Source organism: Procambarus clarkii, chromosome 70 (genome assembly GCF_040958095.1).
Source record: "Procambarus clarkii isolate CNS0578487 chromosome 70, FALCON_Pclarkii_2.0, whole genome shotgun sequence".
In the NCBI taxonomy this organism is placed as follows: domain Eukaryota; kingdom Metazoa; phylum Arthropoda; class Malacostraca; order Decapoda; family Cambaridae; genus Procambarus; species Procambarus clarkii.
In genome coordinates, this window is record NC_091219.1 from 8,745,977 (window position 1) to 8,761,086 (window position 15,110).

Sequence of the window (15,110 nt, forward strand, 5' to 3'; positions counted from 1 at the left end):
CTTTAAAATACTGAACAATTTGGAGGATATTGATTCATACAATTTCTTCAAAAGGTCAGATGTAACACGAACAAGGAGCAAAGGTTTTAAGCTCAACAAGCCACAGTGTAGGAGTGACAACAAATGCTTTTTAACCCATACGATTTTGATCATAGCAATAAGGTTTCTAAAACAGTAGGCATTCTTCCAAAGTCAGACACTGTACTATGTTCCTCGCCCTAACCTAGTCACTCAGTATTATTCACTCATTTATCTGTCTTGTCTATTTATGTCTTAAAGGTTACAAGACGTACATTAGTCAATACAATTGGTGCTTAAAATGTTAAGGATCTCTTGTGAAACACGGGTATTAATAAAAAAAATTATTATGTAAAATAAATAAAAAAGGCCCAAGGGCCATGAAGTAACAAGAATGCAAGGCTGGCACAAGCTGGCGTAAGTAGAGAAGACGGAAGATTCTTCATATTAAAAGACCCTGCTTCTCCAAGATGGCAGTCACACCCTGCTTGCCCTGGACAATCACCATATGGAGAAGGACTGTTTACTGTGAAGGGAAGTCCACAAATGCAATGCCAGCATGAGTCAGTCTTGAAGGGTAAACGATGATGGTACCCTCACAGTAACACAAAAGCCGAGCAAGCCCAGTGAGGAAGACCTGTTGATGGGAAGGAGGAGAATCATTAGTCACAACAAAATCCACATAGAAACAAAGGAGAGAAAAAAAATAAAGTGGATGTCTTCTTTTTGTATAGACATAATAAATATTGCCATTTGGCTATGTATTTATATGATATATAAAAGAATACAGCATAAAACAAAATAAGAGGGGTGGTAGGAGAAGAAAAGATTAGTGTTCAGTGAGAATCCACAAGGTCTTCTCTGAATACTCTTTATTTTCTTCAAGGCTGTGGGTCCCTACAATTGCACCAGAGGGGGTACACACCCCTATTATTATTTAAACAGGTGAGTAAAAATAGGTGAGTACACATACGGTGTCAGCAAACTTAGCCTCCAAACACACACACACACATGGTATCAGCAAGCTTAGCCTCCAAACACACACACACATGGTATCAGCAAGCTTAGCCTCCAAACACACATACACACATGGTATCAGCAAGCTTAGCCTCCAAACACACACACACACATGGTATCAGCAAGCTTAGCCTCCAAATACACACATGGTATCAGCAAGCTTAGCCTTTAAACACACACACACACACACAAACGGTATCAGCAAGCTTAGCCTCCAAACACACACACACACACACACACACACACACACACACACACACACACACGATATCAGCAAGCTTAGCCTCCAAACACACACACACACACACACACACATGGTATCAGCAAGCTTAGCCTCCAAACACACACACACATGGTATCAGCAAGCTTAGCCTCCAAATACACACATGGTATCAGCAAGCGTAGCCTCTAAACACACACACACGCACACGCTGAACTACAGGCCAGTGTCCTTAACTTGTATACCATACAAGAAGATGGAGAAGATTGTGAGAAAAAACCTAGTAACACTTCTGGAGAGAAGAGACTTCGTGACAACCCATCAACATGGGTTCAGGGAGGGTAAATCTTGCCTTACAGGCTTGATAGAATTCTATGATTAGGTGACGAAGATTAAGCAAGAAAGAGAAGGATGGGCAGACTGCATTTTTTTGGACTGTCGGAAAGCCTTTGACACAGTACCCTATAAAAGGTTGATGCATAAGCTGGAGAAACAGGCAGGAGTAACTAGTAGGGCGCTCCAGTGGATAAGGGAGTACCTAAGCAATAGGAAGCAGAGAGTTACAGTGAGGGGTGAGACCTCAGAATGGCGGGAAGTCACCAGTGGAGTCCCACAGGGCTCTGTGCTTGGACCTATCCTGTTTCTGATATACGTAAATGATCTCCCAGAGGGTATAGACTCATTCCTCTCAATGTTTGCTGACGACGCCAAAATTATGAGAAGGATTAAGACAGAGGAGGACAGCTTGAGGCTTGAAGAAGACCTGGACAAGCTGCAGGAATGGTCGAACAAATGGATGTTAGAGTTTAACCCAAGCAAATGTAATGTAATGAAGATAGGAGTAGGAAGCAGGAGACCAGATACAAGGTATCACTTGGGAGATGAAATACTTCAAGAGTCCGAGAGAGAGAAAGACCTGGGGGTTGATATCACGCCAGACCTGTCCCCTGAAGCTCATATCAAGAGGATAACATCAGCAGCATGTGCCAGGTTGGCTAACATAAGAACGGCCTTTAGAAACTTGTGTAAGGAATCTTTCAGAACATTATATACCACATATGTCAGACCAATCCTGGAGTATGCGGCTCCAGCATGGAGTCCATATCTAGTCAAGCATAAGAGTAAACTGGAAAAGGTTCAAAGGTTTGCCACCAGACTAGTACCCGAGCTGAGAGGTATGAGCTACGAGGAGAGACTACGGGAATTGAACCTCACTTCGTTGGAAGACAGAAGAGTTAGGGGGGACATGATCACCACATTCAAGATTCTCAAGGGAATCGACAGGGTTGATAAAGATAGGCTATTTAACACAAGGGGCACACGCACTAGGGGACACAGGTGGAAACGGAGTGCCCAAATGAGCCACAGAGATATTAGAAAGAATTTTTTTAGTGTCAGAGTGGTTGACAAATGGAATGCATTAGGAAGCAATGTGGTGGAGGCTGACTCCATACACAGTTTCAAGTGTAGATATGATAGAGCCCAATAGGCTCAGGAAGCTGTACACCTGTTGATTGACGGTTGAGAGGCGGGACCAAAGAGCCAGACCTCAACCCCCGCAAGCACAACTAGGTGAGTACATGGTATCAGCAAGCTTAGCCTCTAAACACACACACACACACATGGTATCAGCAAGCTTAGCCTCTAAACACACACATGGTATCAGCAAGCTTAGCCTCTAAACACACACACACAAATGGTATCAGCAAGCTTAGCCTCCAAACACACACACACATGGTATCAGCAAGCTTAGTCTCTAAACACACACACAAACGGTATCAGCAAGCTTAGCCTCTAAACACACACACACACAAATGGTATCAGCAAGCTTAGCCTCTAAACACACACACACACACAAATGGTATCAGCAAGCTTAGCCTACAAGCACACACACGGTATCAGCAAGCTTAGCCTCCAAACACACACACACACATGGTATCAGCAAGCTTAGCCTCCAAACACACACACACATGGTATCAGCAAGCTTAGCCTCCAAACACACACACACACATGGTATCAGCAAGCTTAGCCTCCAAACACACGCACACATGGTATCAGCAAGCTTAGCCTCCAAACACACACACACATGGTATCAGCAAGCTTAGCCTCCAAACACACACACACATGGTATCAGCAAGCTTAGCCTCCAAACACACACACACACATGGTATCAGCAAGCTTAGCCTCCAAACACACACACACAGAAAATGGGAACATTGAAACAGTTGATAAACTTGATTTCAAGAGAGAGAGGTCACTATGGGGAACTTCAAAATTTTTTTAATAAGTAATTAGGCAGACTTGTTGCTAGACAGGGAAGTAAATTAAATGTGTGCCAAATTTTGCAAAATATACAATGAAGGCACACAAACATTCATACCAAAACAGAGATGCAGGGCCAGAAAACAGGATTGGTTCAACAGAAATTGAGAGAGGGCCACAGACCAAAAGACACAAAAATGGAATGAAAGACATTGAAAAACTACAGCAGATGTCAACAAAGTTTTCGATTGGGCAGCAGAAAATAACATGATGTTTAACAGTGATAAATTTCAGGTATGGCAAAAATGAGGATCTGAAACATAATACAGGGTACAAAACACAATCGAATCTTCCCATAGTAGAAAAACAGCATGTCAAGGATTTGGGAATAATGATGTCCGACGATCTAATGTTTAGGGAGCATAACCAAGCAAATATTGTGTCGGCCAGAAAAATGATCGGATGGATTATGAGAACTTTCAAATCCAGGGATCCCATCACAATGGTTGTACTCTTCAAGTCACTTATGTTGTCCCGTCTCGAGTACTGCTCAGTATTCACTTCCCCCTTCAGAGCAGGAGAGATTGCTGAAATAGAGGGAATACAGAGAACATATACGGCACGCATAGACGAGATAAAACACCTAAATTATTGGGATCGTCTCAAAGCTCTCCAAATGTACTCTCTAGAAAGGAGACGAGAGAGATACCAAATAATATACACATGGAAGATACTGGAGGGCCAGGTCCCAATTCTACACAGTAAAATAACAACGTACTGGAGTGAACGATATGGAATAAAATGCAAGATTGAACCAGTGAAGAGCAGAGGTGCCACAGGCACAATCAGAGAGCACAGTATAAACATCAGAGGTCCGCGGTTGTTCAACGTCCTCCCAGCGACTATAAGAAATATTGCCGGAACAACCGTGGACATCTTCAGGAGAAAACTGGACTGTTTTCTAAGAGAAGTTCCGGATCAGCCGGGATGTGGTGGGTATGTGGCCCTGCGGGCCGCTCCAAGCAACAGCCTGGTGGACCAAACTCTCACAAGTCGAGCCTGGCCTCGGGCCGGGCTTGGGGAGTAGAAGAGCAGAACCCCATCAAGCAGGTATCAATATAGAAAGAAGCCAAACCCCCAATCATACCAGCGATACAAAGATGCGAGAAACAACTATACAGCAGTAAGGGAAGAGGCAGAAAGAATTTTTTTAAAAAGGGATAATGGATAAATGTAAAACAGAACTGGGCCTATTCTACAAATTCATAAACAATAAATTGCAGGTAAAGGATAATATCCAGAGGTTGAAAATAGGAAACAGATTCACAGAAAATGATAATGCAATGTGTGAAACATTAAACCAAAAGTTCCAAAGTGTGTTTATACAAAATGAAATCTTAAGAGAACCAGACACAATAAGAATTTCAGAGAACATCATAGAGCGTATAGAGGTGTCTAGAGATGAAGTGGAAAATATGCTAAAGGAGCTAAGTAAGAACAAAGCAGTTGGTCCAGATGGAGTTTCACCATGGGTTCTGAGAGAATGGGCATCTGAGCTCAGCCTTCCACTTCACCTGATCTTTCAGGCATCCCTGTGTACAGGAGTCATAGCAAACATGTGGAAAAAGGCTAACATAGTTCCAATCTACAAAAGTGGCAACAGGGAAGACCCCACCTCTCTCAGTTATAGACCTGAATCATTGACAAGTGTAACAGTGAAAAGATTGAAAAAAAAATAATAAAAACTAAATGGGTAGAACACCTGGAGAGAAATTATATATCACACAGACAGTATTGTTTTCGATCTGGAAGATCCTGTGTATCGAATTTACTCAGTTTCTATGATTGAGCCACAGAGATTTTAAAGGAAAAAGGTAGTTGGGTTGACTGCATCTATCTAGACATAAAAAAGGCTTTCGACTGAGTTCCACATAAGAGGTTGTTCTGGAAACTAGAAAATTTTGGATGGGTGACAGGTAAGCTTCTAACATGGATGAAAAATTTTCAGACTGATAGAAAAATGAGGGCAGTAATCAGAGGCAATCGGACTGGAGAAGTGTCACAAGTGGAGTACCACAGTACATGCACCAGAAATGTTCATTGTCTACATAAATGATCTACCAGTTGGAATACAGAATTATATAAACATGTTTGCTGATGATGCTAAGATAATGGGATGGATAAGAAATTTAGATGATTGTCATGCCCTTCAAGAAGACCTGGACAAAATAAGTATATGGAGCACCACTTGGCAAATGAAATTTAATGTGAATAAATGCCATGTTATGGAATGTGGAATAGAACATAGATCCCACACAACCTACAAATTATGTGAGAAATCTTTATATAATTCTGATAAAAGAAAGAGGTCTAGGGTTGATTCTAGATAGAAAACTATCACTTGAGGCCCACATAAAGAACGTTGTGTGAGGAGCCTATGCTACGCTTTCTAACTTCAGAATTTCGTTTAAATACATGGATGGCGAAATACTAAAGAAATTGTTCACGAGTTTTGTTCGGCCAAGGCTAGAATATGCAGCGGTTGTGTGGTGCCCATATCTTAAGAAGCACATCAACAAACTGGAAAAGGTGCAAAGACATGCTACTAAGTGGCTCCCAGAACTAAAGGGCAAGAGCTATGTGGAGAGGTCAGAGGCACTAAATATGCCAAAACTAGAAGACAACAAAAAGAGGTGATAAAATCACTATGTACAAAATAGTAACAGGAATTGATAAAATCGATAGGGAAGATTTCCCGAGACCTGGAACTAAAAGAACAAAAGGTCATAGATTTAAACTAACTAAACAAAGATGCCAAAGAAATATACAAAAATTTCCTTTCGCATACAGAGTGGTACACGGTTGGAACAAGTTAAGTGAGAAGGTGGTGGCGGCCAAGACCGTCAGTAGTTTCAAAGCATTATGTGACAAAGAGTGCTGGGTAGACGGGAGACCACGAGCGTAGCTCTAATCCTGTAACTACACTTAGGTAATTACATATGGTGTCAGCAAGCTTACAGTCGAAACACACACAAACAGCCTGCCTATTATTCAAGGCCTTCTCTGAGTACTCTCTATTTTCTTCTCTGAGGCTATGGGTCCCTAATCTTGCACCAGAGGTGGTACAACTTTTAAGTTTTTAACTATTGCACTGAGCACCTGATTTTGGCATAGACTTCTTAGTGCAATTGTCAAGGACATAGTTCTGGTATTTTTTTGTTTATAAATATTCAGGTATAGTTAATGTCAAAATGTTTCAAAACTCAATTTATATTTCAAAACAAAAAAAGTAATGAAAACATTACAAAACAATAAAATATAGCCTAATTAATTAATTAATAAAATAGCACAACTCTCAGAATGTCTAAACGTGCTTTGAGCAATGAAGTAGTTAATTTTATATATATAATATTATATATATAATATATATTTACCTGTGACTACTGCTTAGCAAAAATTTGATCTCTGTGAAAATTGGTCTCGTCATTGCTAGGAGATATTTTAAGACCATGATTTGCTGTGGATGGCACTGTAGTCTTCAAGTCATCAATCTAAAAATAGAGGTAATCTTTTAAAATTTAAATTTTGTATAAAAAAAATGCAAAAATAAATTGCAAGAATAATATGAAGTTATTATACAATTTCTTTTAATTATTTAAATATTTGTGAGACATTATTAAGAAATGTATGAAGTACAGATTCTCTAAGACTTGATATGTATCTGCTTATGTTCCACCACATTACATTCAGGGCTGAAGAGAAAACACAGCCATTAAGGTAATGATCACTTAAGATGGACTGGGATGCTACATGTAGGTTGTGGGACATTTGGGGCTTGACTCTATTTATTTAATTATTAATGTAATAAAATTCTATTACGAAGGACCACCCGCTTTTATAGTAAAGACGGAAACTAATAAAATATGATCATTAGAAAATTCCTAGATGAACCAGTAACTATGGATAAAATACTAGAGAATATGATCACTTATGTAATTAATGGGCTGTATAATTTAACTGAATCAAAGCCTCAAACACCTACATTGGGAGGTTATTACAGGAACTTCATATATGTCCAGGAACTAGTGTGGTTCGTGCACCAGTTCATTATGCAATAATCTAATTCTATGACCAATTATAGAATCATTGTATTTGTCACCAATAAGAACATAGATTATGAACATGAGAAATTAATACTTATAATAAACACATGTTAATCCAGAAAACAGTGATCCGCAAGAATAATGTATTACAGATAATGTAATTTAAGGAATACGGAAAAGGGTCTTAGCTTGAAGACGTTTTCCAAGACATCGGTTATGACTCATCCTCGGAATCTCCTGAACTCATCATGGAACACTGGGAGATGATTAACACGGGAAATGACAGCTCGGGGAATTCTTCACACACACTGCAAATCAAATATATTCAGTAGCAACATATTAAGTTGTTAAACATCTATGTTCAAGAAAATTAAATTAGAGAATGGAGACAGATACCTGTGGTTTTTTATAGTCGCTCTGCGTGACGACAAGCTACCCAGCTATATCCTATCCTAAATGATGCAACAAACAGGAATAAGGGTACTTAGCTAATAGGGCAATGTGTAAGTTAAGGCTTGCCGAAGTTCGCGTCCTAGGTTCAGCCGTCGTAGTAACGAACACGTGGTGTCGAGCTTAGCCTAGATGTTGACGCGCTCCTCTGGCCAGTCACGTTGTGCTACACGAACAAATTAACAGGTTCCTGGCTGAATGTCAAGTTAATTCTCTTGACAATTCAACACGGCGTATAAAGTGACACTGACACCAGCTAAGTTGTTGTCTGCAACTGTTCTTCACACCTCACAGTGGCGACTTTCGTCTTCCGCTCTTGGTGGCGTCCACCCCGGCGGCTTGGGTAATGGCGTCTCTCTCTCCTCGCTCCGCGTCCCGCATTTGATACACAAATTATTAACTACGAATAATATCATCTCTCGCAGTTGTGATTGAAATGCTCGGATATGGACGGGTTTATTATTCAGAGGAGTTAAATATTATTATTCGCCCGTTTTACGATGGTAAACAAGCAATGGAGAGGAATTAAAGTCTCTCCAGGGCATTCATGCGTGACGTTAAATTTATTACTAGATAACAGTTATAACTATAAACGCTCTATTTGGCATTAGTTGGGGATCAGTTTATCTGTAAATAATTATCACACAGAACACCGTTGTTTTATAGAGAATCAAACTCAATTCTCAGACACACTGGATATAGTTGTGTTTATTATAATGGAATCTGACGCAATACTGGCGTCTGGTGACGTAAGAATTCTAGCCTTATTGTACAGATGTAACTATTAGTACATGTGAACTCTACGTTTGGTTAATTTTAATTACTACAATGATTAGTAGATTTAGAAATAATTAATAATAATACAACAGTGTTGTATTAGTGTTGAAAATTTCCAACATAGGTGGGGGCTAAGCTGCTTGAGGCTAGGATGCTCAGCCTGCCTTGTCTAGGCTGGGCTGGGCTAGGCAACACTAGGAAGGAGTTAACAAATCTCTGGAGTGCCTTACTTTTCCTGATATCCTTAAAAAAGCAAGAATGATGCCAGGACTCAGTTGTATATAGTCCTGGGGACCATTCAGGCTTGTTTGCATTTGTGTTCCTCACGTGTGCCCCAAAGAATGAGGTGATTTGATAAAATGCTATGCCCAAGATTACCATCCGAGTGCCGGCGGGGAAGTGGTTCAAATAGCTACGGCTATCGCTTCCTTATGTCCGGTCATGATGGTCAAGCGGATTAAGGCGTCTCTGTACATACCAGTTGCGTTGCTCCTGGCAGTATGGGTTCGAGTCACTTCTGGGGTGTGAGTTTTCAGTTGTATATAGTCCTGGGGACCATTCAGGCTTGTTTGCATTTGTGTTCCTCACGTGTGCCCCAAAGAATGAGGTGATTTGATAAAATGCTATGCCCAAGATTACCATCCGAGTGCCGGCGGGGAAGTGGTTCAAATAGCTACGGCTATCACTTCCTTATGTCCGGTCGTGATGGTCAAGCGGATTAAGGCGTCCCTGTACATACCAGTTGCGTTGCTCCTGGCAGAATGGGTTCGAGTCACTTCTGGGGTGTGAGTTTTCAGTTATATATATATATATATATATATTATTAAATATGACCGAAAAAGTAAGATTAATAATTCTAACACGAATTTTCTCAATCTTTCGTACATTACGCTTCACTGTTGGAGGTAAATCAAAAATTAATTCTCCAAAATTCATTTTTATTTCTAGTCTGACGCGACACGGGCGCGTTTCGTAAAACTTATTACATTTTCAAAAACTTTTGTTCACAAATACACAACTGAATAGAACTTACGTATCTCTGATTTTATATCTACATTTGAGTGAGGTGGGAGGGGTGATGTGGCATTAACACAAGACAGAACAAGAGGGGATATTAATAGGGTATTAAAAGTATCAACACAAGACAGAACACAAACAATGGGTATTGAATAGAAGTGTTTGTAGAAAGCCTATTGGTCCATATTTCTTGATGCTTCTATATTGGAGCGGAGTCTTGAGGTGGGTAGAATATAGTTGTGCAATAATTGGCTGTTGATTGCTGGTGCTGACTTCTTGATGTGTAGTGCCTCGCAAACGTCAAGCCGCCTGCTATCGCTGTATCTATCGATGATTTCTGTGTTGTTTACTAGGATTTCTCTGGCGATGGTTTGGTTGTGGGAAGAGATTATATGTTCCTTAATGGAGCCCTGTTGCTTATGCATCGTTAAACGCCTAGAAAGAGATGTTGTTGTCTTGCCTATATACTGGGTTTTTTGGAGCTTACAGTCCCCAAGTGGGCATTTGAAGGCATAGACAACGTTAGTCTCTTTTAAAGCGTTCTGTTTTGTGTCTGGAGAGTTTCTCATGAGAAACTCTCCAGACACAAAACAGAACGCTTTAAAAGAGACTAACGTTGTCTATGCCTTCAAATGCCCACTTGGGGACTGTAAGCTCCAAAAAACCCAGTATATAGGCAAGACAACAACATCTCTTTCTAGGCGTTTAACGATGCATAAGCAACAGGGCTCCATTAAGGAACATATAATCTCTTCCCACAACCAAACCATCGCCAGAGAAATCCTAGTAAACAACACAGAAATCATCGATAGATACAGCGATAGCAGGCGGCTTGACGTTTGCGAGGCACTACACATCAAGAAGTCAACACCAGCAATCAACAGCCAATTATTGCGCAACTATATTCTACCCACCTCAAGACTCCGCTCCAATATAGAAGCATCAAGAAATATGGACCAATAGGCTTTCTACAAACACTTCTATTCAATACCCATTGTTTGTGTTCTGTCTTGTGTTGATACTTTTAATACCCTATTAATATCCCCTCTTGTTCTGTCTTGTGTTAATGCCACATCACCCCTCCCACCTCACTCAAATGTAGATATAAAATCAGAGATACGTAAGTTCTATTCAGTTGTGTATTTGTGAACAAAAGTCTTTGAAAATGTAATAAGTTTTACGAAACGCGCCCGTGTCGCGTCAGACTAGAAATAAAAATGAATTTTGGAGAATTAATTTTTGATTTACCTCCAACAGTGAAGCGTAATGTACGAAAGATTGAGAAAATTCGTGTTAGAATTATTAATCTTACTTTTTCGGTCATATTTAATAATATATGTCTACAGGAAAGACTGCTACCAAAATATACTAATATATATATATATATATATATATATATATATATATATATATATATATATATATATATATTTATGTCGTACCTAGTAGCCAGAACACACTTCTCAGCCTACTATGCAAGGCCCGATTTGCCTAATAAGCCAAGTTTTCATGAATTAATTGTTTTTCGACTACCTAACCTACCTAACCTAACCTAGCCTAACATTCTCGGCCACCTAACCCAACCTAACCTATATAGATAGGTTAGGTTAGGTTAGGTAGGGTTGGTTAGGTTCGGTCATATATCTACGTTAATTTTAACTCCAATAACAAAAAAATGACCTCATACATAATGAAATGGGTAGCTTTATCATTTCATAAAATAAAAATTAGAGAAATGATATTAATTCAGGAAAACTTGGCTTATTAGGCAAATCGGGCCTTGCATAATAGGCTGAGAAGTGCATTCTGGCTACTAGGTACGACATATATATATATATATATATATATATATATATATATATATATATATATATATATATATATATATATATATATATATATGGAACCCTCAACCCTATAAGTGGAGGGTTCCTACAAACTCAACCAGAGGTGGTACCCTCTATATATTAATAAAAAGGCAAAGCTATGCTAAATCTAGGCAGGGATTGGCTTGGCTAAGCTGGTCAGGGCTTGGCTAGGGTAGGAAGGACTGGTTATGTTTAAAAGCAAGGCAGGGTTAGGCTAGGCAAGACTAGGTAAGGGTATACTGGGATAGGCTTGGCTACGGTAGGCTAGGAAGAGGTAAGCTAGGATAAGCAAGGCTGTGCAAGCACTATGCACAGCTAGAATGAACTATGCTAAGATGGTTTAAGCTGGGCTAGGTTAGGATAAGCTGAGTCATGCAGGGCCCCGATTGACCAGTGGAGTCTAATGGTCTAACCTTCTAGCTAGTTTGCTGACCTAAGAGTGTAAATGCCTAGCCCCTAACCTGAGATATATACAAGAGTTGTTACATTCTTGTACAGCCACTAGTACGCGTAGCGTTTCGGGCAGGTCCCTGGAATACGATCCCCGCCGCGAAGAATCGTTTTTTCATCCAAGTACACATTTTACTGTTGCGTTAAACAGAGGCCACAGTTAAGGAATTGCGCCTAGTAAATCCTCCCCGGCCAGGATACGAACCCATGACATAGCGCTCGCGGAACGCCAGGCGAGTGTCCTACCACTACACCACCTGCTGCAATATTATTATAAAAGAAATATTACTTATTATAATCGTAAATACTAAATACCTGTTGTGTTGATTTAGGGGCGACGACGATCGTGGGATCGGATGCGAGCCACAGGTGGCCTACACCATGCTTTCTAAGGCGTCCATCTCATGACAAAAACAAATCCGTGCATTCATACACAAACAGAGATCCTGTGGTTATGCGAATACTTGCAATTCTTTTACTTAAAATAATAACAATTAGAGTAATAATAATTAACATAATTTTTACTCAAGATTCATAAAAATCATTAATACTATTTTAAAAGAAAATTTATAAGACATCTAAAAACAGATATACAGACTTTGTGTGATATTTATTTCAACATTATATATTAATAGAATGTTGTAACTATTATTTTTAAATATTAGGTAGTTTCCAGCTACATATATCGCATATAAACGTTGCAAAAAGATTTTAGACTGAATTAACACATTACACATTTATGGAGTAATTAACAACAAAACAATCTTTATTTTCATTGCAGAACATATATCAGAGCATACTAGTGACTCATACATTTAAAATAGTGTGATTTTTAAACAATTCGGTTGTAAACCCGCAGAACCGCCTACCCACCAAAGACGTAACATAAGAAATAGTATATAATTCATTATTTTAAATTCCATATATAATCATTAATAATTTTCGGCAGCTATCGAGGTTCTCCATAGGTAAATTCCTGTACTCTAACAAGATGCTACTTGCTGTTTAGCTGTTTAAATTCTTTGAAAATTGTAATGACCAGCGACATAAAATATAACAATGAAATAGTAGCTGGTAACTGTAGGTGAACGAAAAATTAAATTCCAAATTGATTAGATGTTTTTCTAAATATAAAGATCGACCTGAAGGAATTTTATGAATTATGGACTAATTAAACAAAAAAATAGGTAATTTTACTTGAAGAACAGATACCAGAGAATAGTTAGTGAGTACATTTACATTGTATAATGGGAGAAAGCCCCTGGTAGCCGCGAATTAAAATAACTACCTACATTAATTGATAACTAGGAAATAGTATCTAGAAACTATCTGAACGAAAACACAATACCAATTTGTTTAGATGTTTTTCTTAATATAAAGATCAACAGTAAAGAATCTTATTCATTATGGACAAATTAACAAAAAAAAAACGATAATTTTCATTGAGGACCATATATTAGAGCATACTTAGTCACTTATATATTAAAAGTATTGTGTATTTTGAACCATTGGGGTTGTAAACAAACAGAACGGCCTACCCGAAAAGTCGTAACATGAAATGTTGCATATGTTTGCTAATTTATTATTTGATAAATGATTATTATTAATTTACGACAACTATAGAGGTTTCCCATTAGTTAAATTACTGTAGTCTGACTAAATGCTACTACGAAACCTATATAAATCCTGGGAAAGTCACAATGACCAGCGACATTAAAGCATAGAGGGTTAAATAGTAACAGGCAACTGTCGGCGAACGAAAAATTAATTTCCAAATTTATTAGATGTTTTCCTAAATATAAAGATCGATAGGCTGGAATTTTCTGGATTATGGCCTAATTAAGGCAAAAATATATATATTTTTACTTGAAGAACAAATATCAGAGCATAGTCAGTGAGTTATAGAATAATAAGAGTGTGGTATTTCATTGTATAACAAGAGATTGTCCATGGAAGCGATAATAGACGTAGTTTTACACAAAATAACGTCCAAAAACAGCCGTAGAGTCAAACGGCAAATGTTGACGTTCTTTTTAAGAGGATAGGTTGGCTTGTTATCATTTGATAAATTTTTCTTCTATTTACCAACCTAAAATTTTCTGTTAGATTAAGGACCTGCCCGAAACGCTGCGCATAATAGTGGCTTTGCACTATGCTATGTATCCTCACAATCCCAATGTAACTTCTTTTATATATATAAATAAACAAATAAATAAATAGTTATTACAGTCTCCGTGGTGTAGTGGTAAGACACTCGCCTGGCGTTCCGCGAGCGCTTTGTCATGGGTTCGTATCCTGGCCGGGGAGGATTTACTGGGCGCAATTCCTTAACTGTAGCCTCTGTTTAACGCAACAGTAAAATGTGTACTTGGTTGTAACAACGATTCTTCGCGGCAGGGGATCGTATTCCAGGGACCTGCCCGAAACGCTACGCGTACTAGTGGCTGTACAAGAATGTAACAACTCTTGTATATATCTCAAAAAACAAAAAAAAAAAAAAAAAAACATATAAAAATGGTGCTTCCCAAATCATCATTATATAGAAGAGTTTATGCTTCGAAAAATCTTTGAAAAAGAAGAAAGAGAATGGATTGAAGGAACGTCCACAGAAAATGATATTGCATTGGAATGGCTATGGGGTACACTAAAATCAAATCAAAATCGAAATGTTTATTCAGGTAAAAATACATACATAGAAGATGAGTTACAAACATAATGTTGGATTTATTGATAAAGTTAGTACATATAATACCTAAAGTAACTAATACAGTGTTTCGGGCAAGGTGTGGGGAGAAAAAACCCTTAACCTAGAGATTAAAGTATAAATAGTGTTGAAATAAGGAAAAAAAGGGGGGGGGGGGGTGAGGGGGAACATGGCAGAAATCAGCAATTATACAACTTGGTCAACAAACAGTATTGTTTGACAAT

At 38.7% G+C, this 15,110-nt stretch overlaps 1 long non-coding RNA gene across 1 annotated transcript; it reads right to left on the reverse strand.

The window, feature by feature from the left end:
- Window positions 1-375: 375 nt before the first annotated feature.
- On the reverse strand, window positions 376-12,588 carry LOC138356167 (uncharacterized). The gene is made up of 3 exons (XR_011224232.1): window positions 12,498-12,588; window positions 6,952-7,068; window positions 376-655 (listed from the first exon to the last, which is right to left on the reverse strand). It is a non-coding gene; the product is annotated as an uncharacterized lncRNA (long non-coding RNA).
- Window positions 12,589-15,110: the final 2,522 nt, after the last annotated feature.